This window comes from Nicotiana tomentosiformis, chromosome 4 (genome assembly GCF_000390325.3).
Source record: "Nicotiana tomentosiformis chromosome 4, ASM39032v3, whole genome shotgun sequence".
NCBI classification, from domain to species: domain Eukaryota; kingdom Viridiplantae; phylum Streptophyta; class Magnoliopsida; order Solanales; family Solanaceae; genus Nicotiana; species Nicotiana tomentosiformis.
Window position 1 is genome coordinate 122,028,536 of NC_090815.1, and position 15,809 is coordinate 122,044,344.

At 38.6% G+C, this 15,809-nt stretch overlaps 1 long non-coding RNA gene across 1 annotated transcript; it reads right to left on the minus strand.

Moving 5' to 3' along the window:
* Positions 1 to 13,688: 13,688 nt before the first annotated feature.
* Positions 13,689 to 15,466, minus strand: LOC117279131 (uncharacterized). The gene is made up of 3 exons (XR_004509538.2): positions 15,335 to 15,466; positions 14,258 to 14,925; positions 13,689 to 13,984 (listed from the first exon to the last, which is right to left on the minus strand). It is a non-coding gene; the product is annotated as an uncharacterized lncRNA (long non-coding RNA).
* Between the last annotated feature and the right edge of the window lie 343 nt (positions 15,467 to 15,809).

A 15,809-nucleotide genomic window follows, 5' to 3' on the forward strand; every position in this document is an offset into this window, starting at 1 on the left:
ATATTCCTAGTAGTAGTAGATTTGAATTATATGTATCTTCTTATCAAAAATTAAAAGCTCTATAATTAAACCTAAAACAAATGTCTATTCTCATTTTTGGTTTGTAAGATATTAAACTGAAAAAGAACTCTCTCTATAGCGCGCGATATAGTCCACAACTAATGTTGAAAAAATACATTTAATTAAGTTTATTATTTACCTTTCCTAATTGGTATATATAGATTATATGCTAACTATACACGGTTATACGCATATTATACATAAATATCATACATCTGCTAGCTTTTTTTGGTGTAAGTGATTGAATGAATGAATATTTAAGTTAATTCTTCTTTTTTATATTTGTGGAGAAAGAAAAATATTGACACGCCTATATAATATGGCTCAAACTTGTGAAAAAGGGGGAAAAGAAAGAGATGGATCTGAATATACTTCAGAGGGAATCAACCAAGATCACTTGTATTTTCTTAATTTTATAATTCAGTAGGATGACCAAGAAAAGTTGAGTGTAAATAGAGAGAAACCAAAAAAGTAGTACCCTGATTATTTGTATAGAAAGATAGTAATAGCCAAAGCAAGCAAAGAATATTTTAAAATATTATTAATACCACTTATTGTTTATTAGAAGATGACGCAGATGCAAAATTGCACGCTTGGAGGTTTAGTTACTTTAAAAAATGTCAATAAAGCTGATCCTAGAGCTATTTGAAGTGATTATTTTAATGGTAGTTATTTCTTAAAAATCGTGGGTCAAGAATCTAGAGTTTTCGAAATTTAGATAATTAATTAAGTGACCACTTCAATATTTTCCTTCTTTGATAGTGCAATATTTCGTGTATCCATTAACTTGAATGATGGACACCTAGGAAAACTGTAACTGCTTATATATTCAAAGAAAACAATGTTACTTAGGGTCCGTTTTGCCATAAATAAAATTCCTTTTTTCTATTTTTCTTTTTACTTTTTTTGAAATCAGTGTTTGGCCATGAAGTTTTTGATTTTCATTTGAAGGTGAATTTCAGAATTTTTCAAATAATTGAAAAACTTAAAAAAAACTATTTTTCAAAATTCACTTCAGATTACTGACAAAAATTCAAAAACAACCCAAAATCATATTCATGTCCAAACACAACTCTAATTTTTAATTACCATTTCCACTTGAATATTTTTTTTCCCCCAAAATTTCAATTCTTATGTCCAAACGCTCACTTAATAACCGTTTAAATTTAATATTAGGCATTGTATTCTCGTTATTAACTTAAGACCTTTTCTTTTCCCCTAATACCTTTGCGGTCAAAGTTTTGAAATAAATGTGATATAGTGAAAGACTAACAGACATCCTTTATAATAATATTTCATTATAATAGCTAAAAAATTTTGAAATCATTTGTTTATGTTATGTTATATTATATATATAAATTCTATAATAGCACATAACTATAGTAACAAAAAATAACGGAACAAACGGGGGTCGAGACTTTCACTTGCCCACTTTCTTGAGGATGATAGGGGTCGAGACTTTGTGAGTGACACCATACTTGGTGAGTAAGGTATCAAAAGTTTTGTTGCAAAAGTGCGATCCCCCATCACTAATAATGGCCCTTGAAGTACCGAATCTTGTGAAGATGTTCTTTTTCAAAAATGTCACCACACTTTGAGCTTCATTGTTGGATAAAGCCACGACTTCAACCCACTTTGACACATAATCCACAACTACCAAAATATAAGTGTTCCCACAAGAGCTCACGAACGGACCCATAAAATCAATGCCCCACACATAAAAAATGTCAATCTCCAAGATGGTGGTGAGGGGCATCTCATTTTTCTTAGAAATCCCACCGGCCCTTTGACATTCATCACAACACTTGACGAGACCGCTAATGTACTTGTAAAGAGTAGGCCAATAGAATCCACAACTCAACACTTTTGTTGCCGTTCTAGCTCCACCATGGTGAATAGTGGGAAGCCTCAAGAATTTTCACTTGTTCTTCCTCCGATACAAATCATCGAATCACAACATCAGTACAAATCCGGAAGAGATACGACTCATCCCAATAATAGTCAAGGCAATCCCGTTTGAGCTTCTTCCTTTGGTTTGAAGAGAACTCATTCGGTACAATACCACTTACACGATAATTTGCTAAGTCGGGGAACCATGGCATCCCGGTAATTGAAATGGCTAGAAGTTGCTCGTCGGGGAAGGAATCATTTATCTCAAGGCCGTCATGTGGCCTCCCCTCCTCCTCCAAACGAGACAAGTGGTCCGCCACTTGGTTTTCACTAGCCTTTCGGTCTTGAATCTCTAGATCAAACTCTTGCAATAGAAGCACCCACCGCATTAACCTTGCCTTTGAATCTTTTTTTCTCATTAAGTACCAAAGCGCCGCATGATCGGTGTGGACAATCACCTTTGTACCCATCAATTACGGGGGGAACTTCTCCATAGCAAAGACAATATCAAGTAGCTTCTTTTCGGTCACTGTGTAGTTGACTTAGGCATCATTCATGGTCTTGCTAGCATAGTATACCGGATGAAAGATTTTGTTGATACGTTACCCCAAAACTACTCCAACCGCCACATTACTTGCATCACACATGAGCTCGAACGGCAAGCTCCAATCCGGTGAGGTGATAATAGGAGTAGTAGTCAATTTGAACTTGAGCAATTTGAATGCCTTCATACAGTCCTCGTTGAAATGGAACTCGACATCCTTCTCCAACAGTTTACACAAGGGGTTCACCACTTTGGAAAAATTCTTGATGAATCGGCGATAGAACCCCGGATGACCAAAGAAGCTCCTCACTCCATTCACGGATGTAGGGAGTGGTAGTTTAGAGATCATCTCTATTTTGGCCTTGTCTACCTCAATACCATGCTTTGAAATTTTGTGGCCGAGGACAATGCCTTCCTCGACCATAAAGTGACATTTCTCCCAATTCAAAACCAAGTTTTTCTCCTTACATCTTGCCAAGACCTTATCCAAGTTGTTCAAGCAATCATCAAAAGAATTTCCAACTACGGAAAAGTCATCCATGAAGACCTTAAGAAAATCCTCCACCATGTCGCCGGTGCATTGCATAACCCAAATGACATTCGTGAGAATGCGAAAGTACCATAGGGACAAGTGAAAGTAATCTTCTCTTGGTCCTCCGGGGCAATAAGAATTTGATTGTATCCGGAATATCCATCAAGGAAACAATAGAAAGCTCGACTGACCAACCTATCAAGCATTTGATCAAGGAATGGGAGTGGGAAATGATCTTTCTGAGTGACTTTGTTGAGCTTTCGATAGTCCATACATACTCTCCACCCGGTTACCATTCTTGTAGAGATCAACTTGTTTTTGTCATTTGTGACCACAACCATGCCCCCTTTCTTTGGAACACATTGCACCGAAAAGGTCCACGAGCTATCAGAAATGGGGTAAACAACCCCGGCATCCAACTATTTTATGATCTCCTTCTTCACCACTTCTTGCATTGCTTCATTTAATCTTCTTTGATGTTCAACGGAGGGTTTGTCATCCTCATCCAAAATAATCTTGTGCATTCATAAGGAGGGGATTATACCCCGAATGTCCGCCAATATCCATCCTATAGCTTTCTTCCTCTTTTGTAGCACTGCCAAAGTAGAGTCTACCTGCACGTTAGTCAAACAAGAGGAAAGAATAACCGGCAAAGTAGAACATGGCCCAAGGAATTCAAACCTGAGATGTGGAGGTAATGGCTTTAACTCCAAAGTGGGAGGCTCCTCGATTGAGGTCTTTGTTGGAGGAGTCTTCCGGTTCTCAAGATCTAAGGACAATCTTCGAGGTTCATAAGTGTACGACCCCATTCCTTGCAATGCATTTACACAATCCACATAGCCTTCCTTCTCATCATCATCATGATTAAGCAATACGACCTCCAAAGTATCATCAATATTCTTCATGGCACTAGCATCCTCAACAATCACCTCGGTCACTAAGTCCACAAATGACCAAACTTCGTTACTATTTGGTTGCCTCGTAGATTTGCATACAAGGAAAACCACCTTGTCATCGCCCACCCGAAAGCTGAGCTCACCAGTTTCTACATCAACAAGAGCCTTCCCCGTAGCAAGGAAAGGTCTACCCAAGATAATAGACACCTCATAGTCTACTTTGCAATCAAGAATCACAAAGTCAAGATGAGCTTATCAACACGAACCAACACATCATCAATAATGCCCAATGGTCTCTTCATAGTATGATCCGCCATTTGTAACCTCATAGATGTGGGTCTTGGTTTCCCAATTTCCAAAGTTTTGAATACGGAGTAGGGCATCAAGTTGATACTCGCCCCTAAATCACATAGAACTTTGGCAAAGTCGGTGCTCCCAATAGTGCAAGGGATTGTGAAAGCGTCGAGATCTTCCAATTTCGGAGCCATTGAGTGTACAATAGCACTCACTTGATGTGTCATCTTGATAGTCTCACAATTCATTGATCTTTTCTTTGTCACCAAATCCTTCATGAACTTTGCATAACCGGGCATTTGTTCTAACACCTCAACCAATGGAACATTAATGTATAAGATGTTCATCATGTCCATAAACTTCTTGAATTAGTTCTCGCTATTTTTCTTGGCGAGCCTTTGAGGGTATAAAGTAGGAGGCCTTGGCATTAGTGCATTGGCCTTTGGCACTACCGGTTCCGGTATGTCAATCACGTGTTCCCTAGACGGGTTCACTTCTTCTTGAGTCTCCTCCACATTTTCATCAATATAAATTCTCACTTCTTCATTAGCTTGAACCACATTGTTTGGAATTTCATCTTCTTGAATCACTATATCATCATCCACAATTCTTCTTTGGTTTGAGGTTGTTGCCTACCCACATTTTCCACCCATTATGGTTATGGCCATGGCATGTCCCTTGTTGTTCCCACCCTTCGGGTACACCACTGTGTCACTAGGTAGTGCCCCCTTAGGACGAGTGTTTAAAGCTTGCGAGATTTGCCCTAATTGAACCTCCAAATTGCGGATTGAAGTATTGTGAGAGGCTATTTGAGCATCAGAGTCGACATTTTTCTCCATCATTTGTTTGAACATATTTTCAATCCGTTACATATCATTATTGGAAGAGATAGAACCATGAAACGGATAAGGAGGCAGGTTGCTTGGTTGTTAATACATCGGGGGCCTTTGAAAGCCCAACCCCCAATTCCCTTAGTTATTATTCAAATCCCTTGGTTGTTGCCTCCCCAATATCCTTGATTGTTGCCACCCCAATTTCCTTGGTTGCCTTGATTATTCCAATTTCCTTAATTATTGTTATTATTCCAATTTTTTTGATTGTTGTTACCACCACTCCAATTGCCTTAGTGGTTTTGATTGTTCAAATTTCCTTGATATCGCCATTGTTGTTGATTCGGGCCTTGAGAGTTGTTACTTTGCCCTTGGTAGTTATTCACATATTGCACTTCTTCCTCTTGCTCATTGTATGATTCGTCTTGGTCAAACCCACTATCATCTTGCACAAATTGTTCCACAAGGTTTTGCACTTGTTGACCCTTTTGCCTTCACTTGTTCACCATCATGCTGACACCTTCCATTGCATTTACTTGCTTAGGACCTTGAACTTGTTGAAGTTGAGCTATGGCTAATTGATTCATTGTTGTGGTCAACTCGGCAGTTGTTTTCCCATGATCATGCAATTCTTTGTGTAGGTGAATCACATTTGGATCACCTTGAGAAACATTAGCTCTACTTTGCCATGCCGATGAAGTATCCTCCATTTTATCTAAAATATCACAAGCGTCGGCATATGGTGTTTTCATGAAATTCCCACCGGCAAGTTGGTTGACCACGCATTGATCGGTAGTATTGATCCCCCTGTAGAAGGTTTGTTGAATCATAGCCTCAGTCATGTCATTATTCGGGCACTCTTTCACCATAGTACGGTACCTCTCCCAAATCTCGTGCAAAGGCTCATTGGGTTCTTGCTTTAATGCTATAATCTCGTCTCGAAGAGTAGCCATATGCCCGGGAGAAAAGAACTTAGCAATGAATTTTTCCGCCAATTCATCCCATGTATGGGTAGAATGGTTTGGCAATCTTTCTAACTAATCCAAGGCTTTCCCTCGTAGAGAGAAGGGAAACAGCCTCAACCTTAGAGCATCCTCGGAGACATTGGTCTGTTTACTCCCCCAGCAAGTGTCCACAAACCCCTTCAAGTGTTTGTATGCATTTTGACTCGGAGCCCCGGTGAAGAATCCCCGTTGCTCTAGCAATGCAAGCATAACATTGGTGATTTGAAAGTTTTCCGCCCTAATACGGGGCGGGACTATGGCACTTGCGTATCCTTCATTTGGCAACACCCGGTGTGGAGCCGCTCTTGGTGGAGGTTGGAGAGGGACGGGAATATTGTCATGAGGCAGACGGCCTCGCCTATTTGCTTGAGGTTCAAGAGGAACCTCATCACCTTAGTCATCGTCCACTTCCTCCCCCAAAGGCAAGTTTCCGAGATCATTGTTGAGAGCCATTTTTGTACCTACAATCGATTCACAAAAAGGTTAGTAACTCGGAAGGAAAAGAAGACAAGTCACACACAAAATGAAATATATAGCTAAATCCTTTTTTAGCTCCCCGGCAACGGAGCCAAAAATTGGTGTCGCCCAAATTCACACCACTGATTGGAATTATGAAGCGGTCGATGGAATTATAATTACCCAACTTTGAGTCGGGATCGATTCCTCAGAGAACTTATATTGGATTAGGTATATACTTAGACTAGGTGTATGACGTGCCTAAAATGCACTTCCACATACTTGGTTGTTTCTTTGTACTTCTAAAATTTATGCTATTGTTTGTAAATGCAAAGCTATAGAACGATATTTTTGGTGTGGTTGTTTTTCAAGTTTATAAAAGATGTAGGGCTGTGACTTCCACCTACGTGGTTACCTAACGGTTTTTGGGCTTTAGGGCATGTTTCGTTGGTCGGGGTGTAATATAGCAATCAACATGTGATTACCCACTCGATACCTCTCGGTAGTTAGAATGGTTTTGCCCAATTTGGCTTTCTCAAGTCCAAATGGGTAATTCACAAAACTGTTTATATATGCTTAAGTCGGGTCTTACTATCTCTAGATTCAACCCTTTAATTGAGGCTATCAATTTTTTGAGTTCGCCCCAATTTTTTGTTAGCCAAGTTTTCCTAGATTTAGTCTCTCTTTCTCAAGTAGAGACTAAGTCAATTAGGCATGAATCAGTGTTTGCAACCGTTAATTCTTAAATTCAATCAAGAATTAGGCTAAATATCATACACCCAACATTAAATGACCCCTAAATCAAATACCCATTAGGTACCCACACTAGGTTTGGGTGACAACCCTAGCTAGAGTCTAGAGATTTAGCTACTCATAGGCAAAAATTAAGAAACTAAGGAAGAAAATAAGATTAAACTCATAATAGATGATAAAGGGATGAAAATCCAATGTTAAAATGATAAACTAATACAAAGTTTCCTAAAGTAGTAAAGCAAAAATGAATATCTACTTTCTAGAGTTCAAAACTTAACCTAAATTTGACAAAAAGAACTATTTATACACAACTGAAATTATCGGACAAAATTTCCCCTGCGGAGGTTCTGCGGCCGCACAATTCTGTGTGCGGTCCACACTTTGAAGCTAGGCTTGACAGGATGGACTTCTGCAGCCGCACAATTCTGGGTTGCGGCAGCACGTCTTCAGATTCTACAAACCGCACATTTATGAGTGCGGCCCCACTCTTGAATTTGAGCTTGACAAGAGGGACTTCTGCGGACCACACATTTTTGAGTGCAACACACTCTTGTATTCTGCGGCCACATAATAATAGTGTGGTCCGCACTTGTTCATGGACTCATAACTCCATCTCTCTGAACCTCATCTTCTGCAGCCACACAATAATTGTGCGGTCCTTCATAGTTTGTGGCCTCACTCAATATTGTGCGGTCCGCACTTTGCTCTTTTTGCTTGGATTTAGTCCTTGTCCAAAAATACTCCTTCTTAAGTTGAATTTCATCGTTTTGGCTCTTTTTCCAATACTCGTGCAAGTAAGCACATTTTATCAGTTTTCGGGAATACCTTTAAGCATTTTTGAGCTAAACCTAAAGTAAAAGAGTTCAAATAAGTAGTCAAAATCCCTACTTATCACATAGTAAGGGCACACAATTAGAAAATACACCGAAATCTTCTAGCTGCTGCGTGATCCACAACAGTTGAGCACAGCAAGAGGCAGTTGCCACATACTCAACTTAAGCAGTTGAAAGGGCCACTAAGTTTTGTTTTCTTGTCTTCCATGAGATTAGACACCAATCTAGAAAATGTACCATACCAGAAGTGCTTTTCCTATCCACCAAATAACCAACATAGTTAGTATCAGCATACCCTATCAAGTCAAAGTTATCTCCTGAGGGATAGTAGATAACCAGGTCCTGCGTTTCTTTGAGATACCTAAGAATTCTCTTTGTAGCCTTCAGATGAGACTCCTTTAGATTGGATTGAAACCTGGCACAGAGTCCCACACTAAAAATAATGTTTGGTCTACTTGTTGTGAGATACAGAAGTGACCTAATAATGCCTCTATATATAGTCTCGTTTACAAGAGAACCAGGTTCATCCATATCCAGGCGAGTGGCAGTGGCAATAGGTGTATCAATGATCTTTGAACTTTCCATCTCAAATCTCTTCAGAAGCTCTTTGATATACTTTTGCCGACTTATCATTTTGCCCCGAGGAGTTTTCCTGACTTGTAGACCCAAGAAGAAATTCAATTACCCCATCATGCTCATCTCGAACTCACTTCTCATGAGTTTTGCAAATTCCTCACACAATGAATCGTTTGTTGCTCCAAATATGATGTCATCAATATAGACTTGCACAATGAGCAGGTTCCTCCCTCGTTTCTTGAGAAATAAGGTGTTGTCAATTTTTCCTCTTGTAAAGCCATTTTCTAGAAGAAATTTGGACAATCTTTCATACCAAGCATACGGAGAATGCTTTATCCCATATAGTGCCTTGTCAAGTTTTTAAATATGCTCAGGATGTTCATGATTCTCAAATCCAGGAGGTTGCTTGACAAAGACTTCTTCTTTTAGAAAGCCATTCAGAAATGCACTTTTGACATCCATTTGGAATAATTTGAATTCCATATGAGACACAAATGCAATGAGGATTCTGATTGCCTCCATTTGAGCAACTGGAGCAAATGTTTCATCATAGTCAATCCCTTCTTCCTGATTGTAACCTTGAACTACCAGCCTTGCCTTGTTTCTGGTTGTGTTTCCAGACTCATCAATTTTGTTTCTGAATACCTACCTGGTTCCTATAACAATTCTGTTAGCAGGTGGTGGAACCATGTTCCATACACTGTTCCTCTCAAATTGATAGAGTTCTTCTTGCATAGTTGTAATCCAATCAGCATCTTTTAATGCTTCCTTGATATTCTTGGGCTCAATTTGAGAGAGAGAAACTTATAAGACAAGCGTGTTTCTTGCCTTTGATCTGGTTTGAATTCTTGAATCAAGAGGAGTGATCACATTATCCGGAGGATGTGAACTTTTGTGTTTCCAGTTAGGCACCTGAACCTTGTTGTGGGATGGTCCAGATATTTCTGAATGTGATTCTCTCTTTGCATGTGGGGTCCCTTGAACTGCATCGGCAACTCTGTTTTCAGCTTCAGTTGTTGTGATTGTGGAACCGGGTTCCTCAATGTCAACTGGAGATTCAGCTGTGCCATTGTTATTTGAATCCTTGAACCGACTCATCATATCGGTATTTCCATTTTCCATGTCAATAACTTAACCAGGGACATTTGATAACTCTCCATCTTGATCAGCCTTATCATGTGCAGTTTTTCCAAGAGGGTGTTGTGCTTCGTCAAAGATCACATGTATACTTTCCTCAATACATTGAGTTCTTTTGTTGTATACCTTGTAGGCTTTGCTTTGTGATGAATATCCAAGAAATATTCCTTCATCACTCTTGGCATCAAACTTTCCCGGAGAATTCTTACCATTGTTGAGAACAAAACATTTACAACCAAATGTCCTCAAGTGTGTTAGCTTAGGTTTTCTCCCATTCAGCAGTTCATACAGGGTTTTGTTCAGGAGGGACCTGATCATGCACCTGTTCACCAAGTAACAGGCAGTGTTGACTGCCTCTGCCCAGAAACCTTTTGCAACACCACTATCAATCAACATTGTCCTAGCCATGTCCTCAAGAGTCTTATTTTTCCTCTCTATGACACCGTTTTGTTGAGGTGTTCTTGAAGCTGAAAAGCTGTGACTTATACCATTTTCAGCACAGAACTCGTCGAACTTTTCATTGTCAAATTCTGTACCATGATCAGATCTTATACTCACAACATTATGTCTCATCTTCACTTGGATCATTTTTACAAATGCAACAAATACTTCAAATATTTCATCCTTGGATCTGAGAAACAGAGTCCAGGTGAATCTGGAATAGTCATCCACAATAACAAAGATGTAATTCTTTCCTCCTCTACTTGGCACTCTCATAGGTCCACATAGATCCATATGAAGGAGATCAAGTGGCCTTGAGGTGATGACTTCCTTTTTGGGCTTGAACGAAGATCTGACTTGCTTTCCTTTTACACATGCATCACACACTTTGTGATTCTTGAAGCTTGAGTTGGGCAGGCCACGAACCAGGTCCTTCTTGACCAACTTGTTCAGCAGCATAAAGCTTGTTGCATGACCCAATCTTCGGTGCCACAGTTCAGCATCATCATCCATAGCACTCAGACAACTGAGATCTCTATTTTGCAGATATTCAAAGTCAGCAACATAGATGTTTTTGTATCTTTTGGCCACTAACACCACTTCACTAATCACAAGATTAGTGACTGTGTATATCTTTGACACAATTTCACTTTGTTTCCCTTGTCACAGATTTGGGAAACACTCAGCAAGCTGTACTTCAATCTGTTCACATAGTACACATTTTCAATAGAGTGAGAGAGACTTCCGAATCCTTCCAACTCCCAGAATGTATCTATTCCTACTATTTCCAACGGATACACTCCCTCCTTGCAGGGCCTTCAGTGAAAGAAAATCGTTTGTACTTCCAGTCATGTGTTTTGAGCAACCACTATCCATGTACCATTGTTGGCTGCTCCCATTCACTGTTCCCTGCACATTGAAATTAAATGTTATACTTAGGAACCAAAACCAGTTTGGGTCCCTTGTAATGAGGAAAGGGATGAATGATGGTTCTTTTGGTCCAAGCAAATATCATGCGTCTTTTATATGAGGGACCAGGTTCTCTAACAATAATTACCTTTTTAGTAAAAACTTTATTTTTCTGTTGAGGCTGAAACTTGGCCTTATAGGTTTACTTAAAGTGCCCAGTGTTACCACTGTGAGTGCAGAGCCAGTTGTCAGGTATAGTAACGTACTTGCTATGAGGGTTTTAAGGAGTTTTTTCCCTTTGAAACCTGATTCCCTGCCTGTTTCCCCCATTGTTCGTGTATATGACAGTTATAGATTCAGAGGACCAGGTCCACTTGAGTAATTTTTCAAGATTACTCTTGACTCTACCTAGTTCTTCCTGAAGTTGTTTGATTTTCTCGAGTTCAACACACAAAATAGATTTCACTGATTTTATCTCATCTTCAAGCCTAAGATGTGTTTCATCCGCAACTTCCTTTCCCTTTTGAAGAATATCATGCCTACCTTCTCATTTTAGTTCCTCAATTGTATCCTTCATATCTACAACTACTACTAATAGGTCATCTCTCACATGCTTTATGTTAGCAACCTTTTCAGTTAAAGCTTCTTTCTCCTTTTTAACACACACAATAGTCTCTTTTAGATCGACCACAACAACCACTAGATCATCTCTCTCATGTTCTATGTCTCCTAGTTCTACAGTTAATGCATTTTTATTATTTATAAGACTGTGATAAGCATCAATTAAAATATTTTCCAAGGACATTAGTTTTTTAGGAGAATAAGACTTTAGATTTCTTTGAACATCTAGAAAGTTTACCTCATCATCATCGTCGTCATCTTCATTATTATCAGACTATGCCATCAAGGAAAAAATAGAGTCATACTCAGCTTCTTCACTTTCCAGTGCCATCATGGTGTTGTCACCTTGATCATCATCTTCTTCAGATTCGCTGGAAGAGTCTCCCCATGCAGCAAGAGCTTGTTTCACAACATTGTCAGCGGCTTTTTTCCTCTTGAAATGTTTGTCAGGAACCGGATTCCTCTTAGTTGCTTTGTCTGTGTTGTGTTTGTATTGATTTTGCTTGAGGAGAGGAAAATCCTTGATGAAATGTCCTAGCTTACCACACTTATGACATAGGTCATAACCGTTTGGCTTGCTGGAGCTGCCCCTTTTTGGAATGCCTCCATTTTTGCAAACCATTTTCTAGAATCTTTTTGTCAGGTAAGCCATATCAGCATCCTCACCACCTGAATCATTGTTGTCCATCTTGAGGACTAGGTTCTTCTCCCTTTTGGGATCTCTTCTCTCATTATCCTTCTTCTTCTTCTTCTTCTTCTTCTATTTATAAGTTTTTAGATTACCAACAAGTTCATCAATGGTTAGCTTCTGCAAATCCTTTTCCTATGTGATAGCATTCACTTTGCTTTCCCAGGAACTGGGTAAAACACTGAGTATTTTCCTGACAAGTTTGTTCCATGGAATGATTTCTCCCAAAGAATGAAGCTCATTGATGATGGAGGTGAATCGAGTATGCATGTCCTGGATGGACTCATCGTCTTTCATCCTGAAAAGCTCGTATTCTGTGGTAAGCATGTCAATCTTTGATTGCTTAACTTGGGTTGTCCCTTCATGAGCTATTTGGAGAGCTTCCCAGATCTCCTTAGCAGATTGGCATGCTGAAATCCTGTTGTATTCATCAGGACCAATACCACAGACAAGAATTTTCTTTGCTCGAAAGTTCTTCTCTATGGCCTTACGATCAACATCATTGAATTCTTTTATTGTTTTGGGAACTGTTACTGCTGGGTCACCACTAGTTTTTGTAGGGACGAAGGGTCCATTGCAGATGACTTCCCAGAGCTCTGAGTCTTCAACCATGATGAAGTCGTGCATCCTTGTCTTCCACCATCCATAGTATTGGCCACTGAATCTTGGTGGCCTGTAGATAGATTGACCTTCTTTAAAGTTTGGTGAAGTAGCCATTGGGGTCCTTTCTAGGTGTTAGCCTAATAGAAAGAACCTGCTCTGATACCAATTGATAGAATTTAAGGGTCCGCCAAACTATATAGAGAATCAGGTTCTCTATTAGTTCCTATAGAACACACGCACACTACAGTAGGTAACACTGCAAGAAAATAGATCTTTAGCGAAGGAAATTATGGTCGTTAAAAGTACCGATCCGGTCGCTATTAACCAATAACGTCCGTAAAAGATTTGGTCATCACCGATCGTTGATGTCCCCGACGTTAAAAGTTTGCGACCGGATTTCAATACGGACGTTGAAGAGTCTTTAGCGGCGATATAAAATCCGGTCGTTATGCCTCATTTTAACGACCGAATTTTCCTTCGTTAATTATTAATCTGGTATATAAAACCCTTTTATTACTATAACAAATCCCTTCGTTAAAAATGATGTTAGCAATGAAGTTTTTCGTGGACTAATTGTCACAATCTTGCATGAACAACCAAAATTACAACCAATTCATTAAATTTTAAATACATCCAAAATATATAAAACAATTAATAATCATAAAAGTTTATGGTCAATTACAAATACAGAAGCATAACATTACCAAAAAATATACCCATCCAAAGCATAACAATCTTCCAATAAATGCCTAATAAAGAGATAGAATTGTGGCATGTACAAATGAGAACATTTCTAAACAAATACTAACACAACAGTAGGTCTCTCTAATTCTTCAACTTGTTCTTTTAACATTTCAATTGCTTATACTTTCTCAGCACTTGCTCTCATGACAAGTTCTTCAGACATAATTCATGATCTGTAAAAAGAATAATATAAAAAAATTAATAAAAGGACTTCAAATTCTTGAAAAGCATATAGACACCCACATGTATCCATATTAGGAACAAAGGTACAATAAGCCTATTGTATAGTATAATAAAGTAAAAAAGCTACACCATGAATAAGTTTGTTTGTACCTTTGGATCTTGGACAAGACAGATGTAATTCAGCTCAACTTCTATGAGAGTAAATATAGATTGGATGTAATGGAAAGGAGCCAAATAATCCACATGAAAAGAGAGAGAGATACCTAAATCAAAGTAGCTCCCCGAGCACTTGCAAACAACCTTCTTTGTAGAGAAAGCCAAAACCAAAGTACTTTACAATTCCAGTTTCACCAGTCACAAAGATAAAAGACACCGGATGTGAACATAAGAAAAACTACCATTTTTATCACTTATCTAAGGATATACTAGTTCCAGAGTAACAAACATTAAAAAAAAATTAGTAATTGGTAGAAACACTACGGAGTTACATGTGATGTTAGTTCCGCTTAGGAGGAAACCGGGTGGATGCAGAAGCCTCTTAGGATTTGAGGGCAAAAAATGGGGAGAAATGAAAAAGATAATATCTCAAGGTTTGATATCAGTTTCATAACAAGCAACAGTTGGTATATTTCCTAGTGTAGCTTCCTTATAGGCTGCAAAAGGATTCAAATTGGTTGTAAATCATTGGCAACTCAAAAGGGAGACAATTATAAGCACCTTGGAAATAACTAAATAAGCATCAACTTGGTGATCAGTACTAGGATCACTGAGAATGAGGATAATGAGGAGACGTGGCTCAAGTGCATCACAACTCCCATACATCTTCACAAGTTCTTAAGAAACGAAAGGTGTATATTGTATATCTTTCTTCAGAATCTGACCATGTATTTCTTTACCGAATTTCACCTAGATTCCTCTTACAACCATCAATCTGCAGTAAATTAATTTTAGAAAGATATTTGTAGGTGTTGGGCAAAACAGAAAAATTAATGATGCTATAACAAGCTCTCTCTACGAGCCTGTGTGAAAGGTCAATCTGTCTTTGCCAATAAGAAAGACTTTGTATTGATAAGAATATTCAGTAAAGGTAGTTGAAAATTTCCTAGCCAAAACGCTTCAGTAAATTGAGGGCGGAGGGGTACAAATCACAGCAACATCAGCAGGTGTTCACAATGAAAGAACCTCAAGATTAAGTAACAATTTGAAAAGGGGATGAATGCAAATAGAGATCCTGTTCAACTTAAAAGGTTTAATATTCTGATCATTAAAACTTCAATATAGATTATAAATATGCATTCGATTTTTCACATTATTTAATTCCGAGGAATTTGGGATTTTACCTTTATGACAAGCTTATCAAGCGTGTTATTCAAATTAAGTGGGTATGTACTCGATAAGAATTCCTCTTCACTTAAAATGAAAAGAATATGCAATACAAGCTATGTAGTTATGAGCTCCCTCCCGTGCTGCCCAAAACTCTGGAATACAGAAATCTAACTGTCAAAAACACCAGTAATGACCAATCTGAATTTTCTAACTCTAAAGACTAAACCAAAGTCTTTTTTAGAAATAACACTAGAAAGTAGAAACCATCTATTTCCACTCTCTTCTTTTTCCTCACAAGGCTACCATCTTTACAAGGAAAAATGTCTTAAGCAGTGCCTATGAGGAATATTATACCATATATGTCTATTTTACCGAACATGACAAAGCAAATAATGGATCAAATAAAGTAAACTTACAATAAGGATTCTGAGCTTTCACTTATCAACGCAGTCTTTCCTATTCCGTCAATAAGTAAATGCAGTCGTCTCT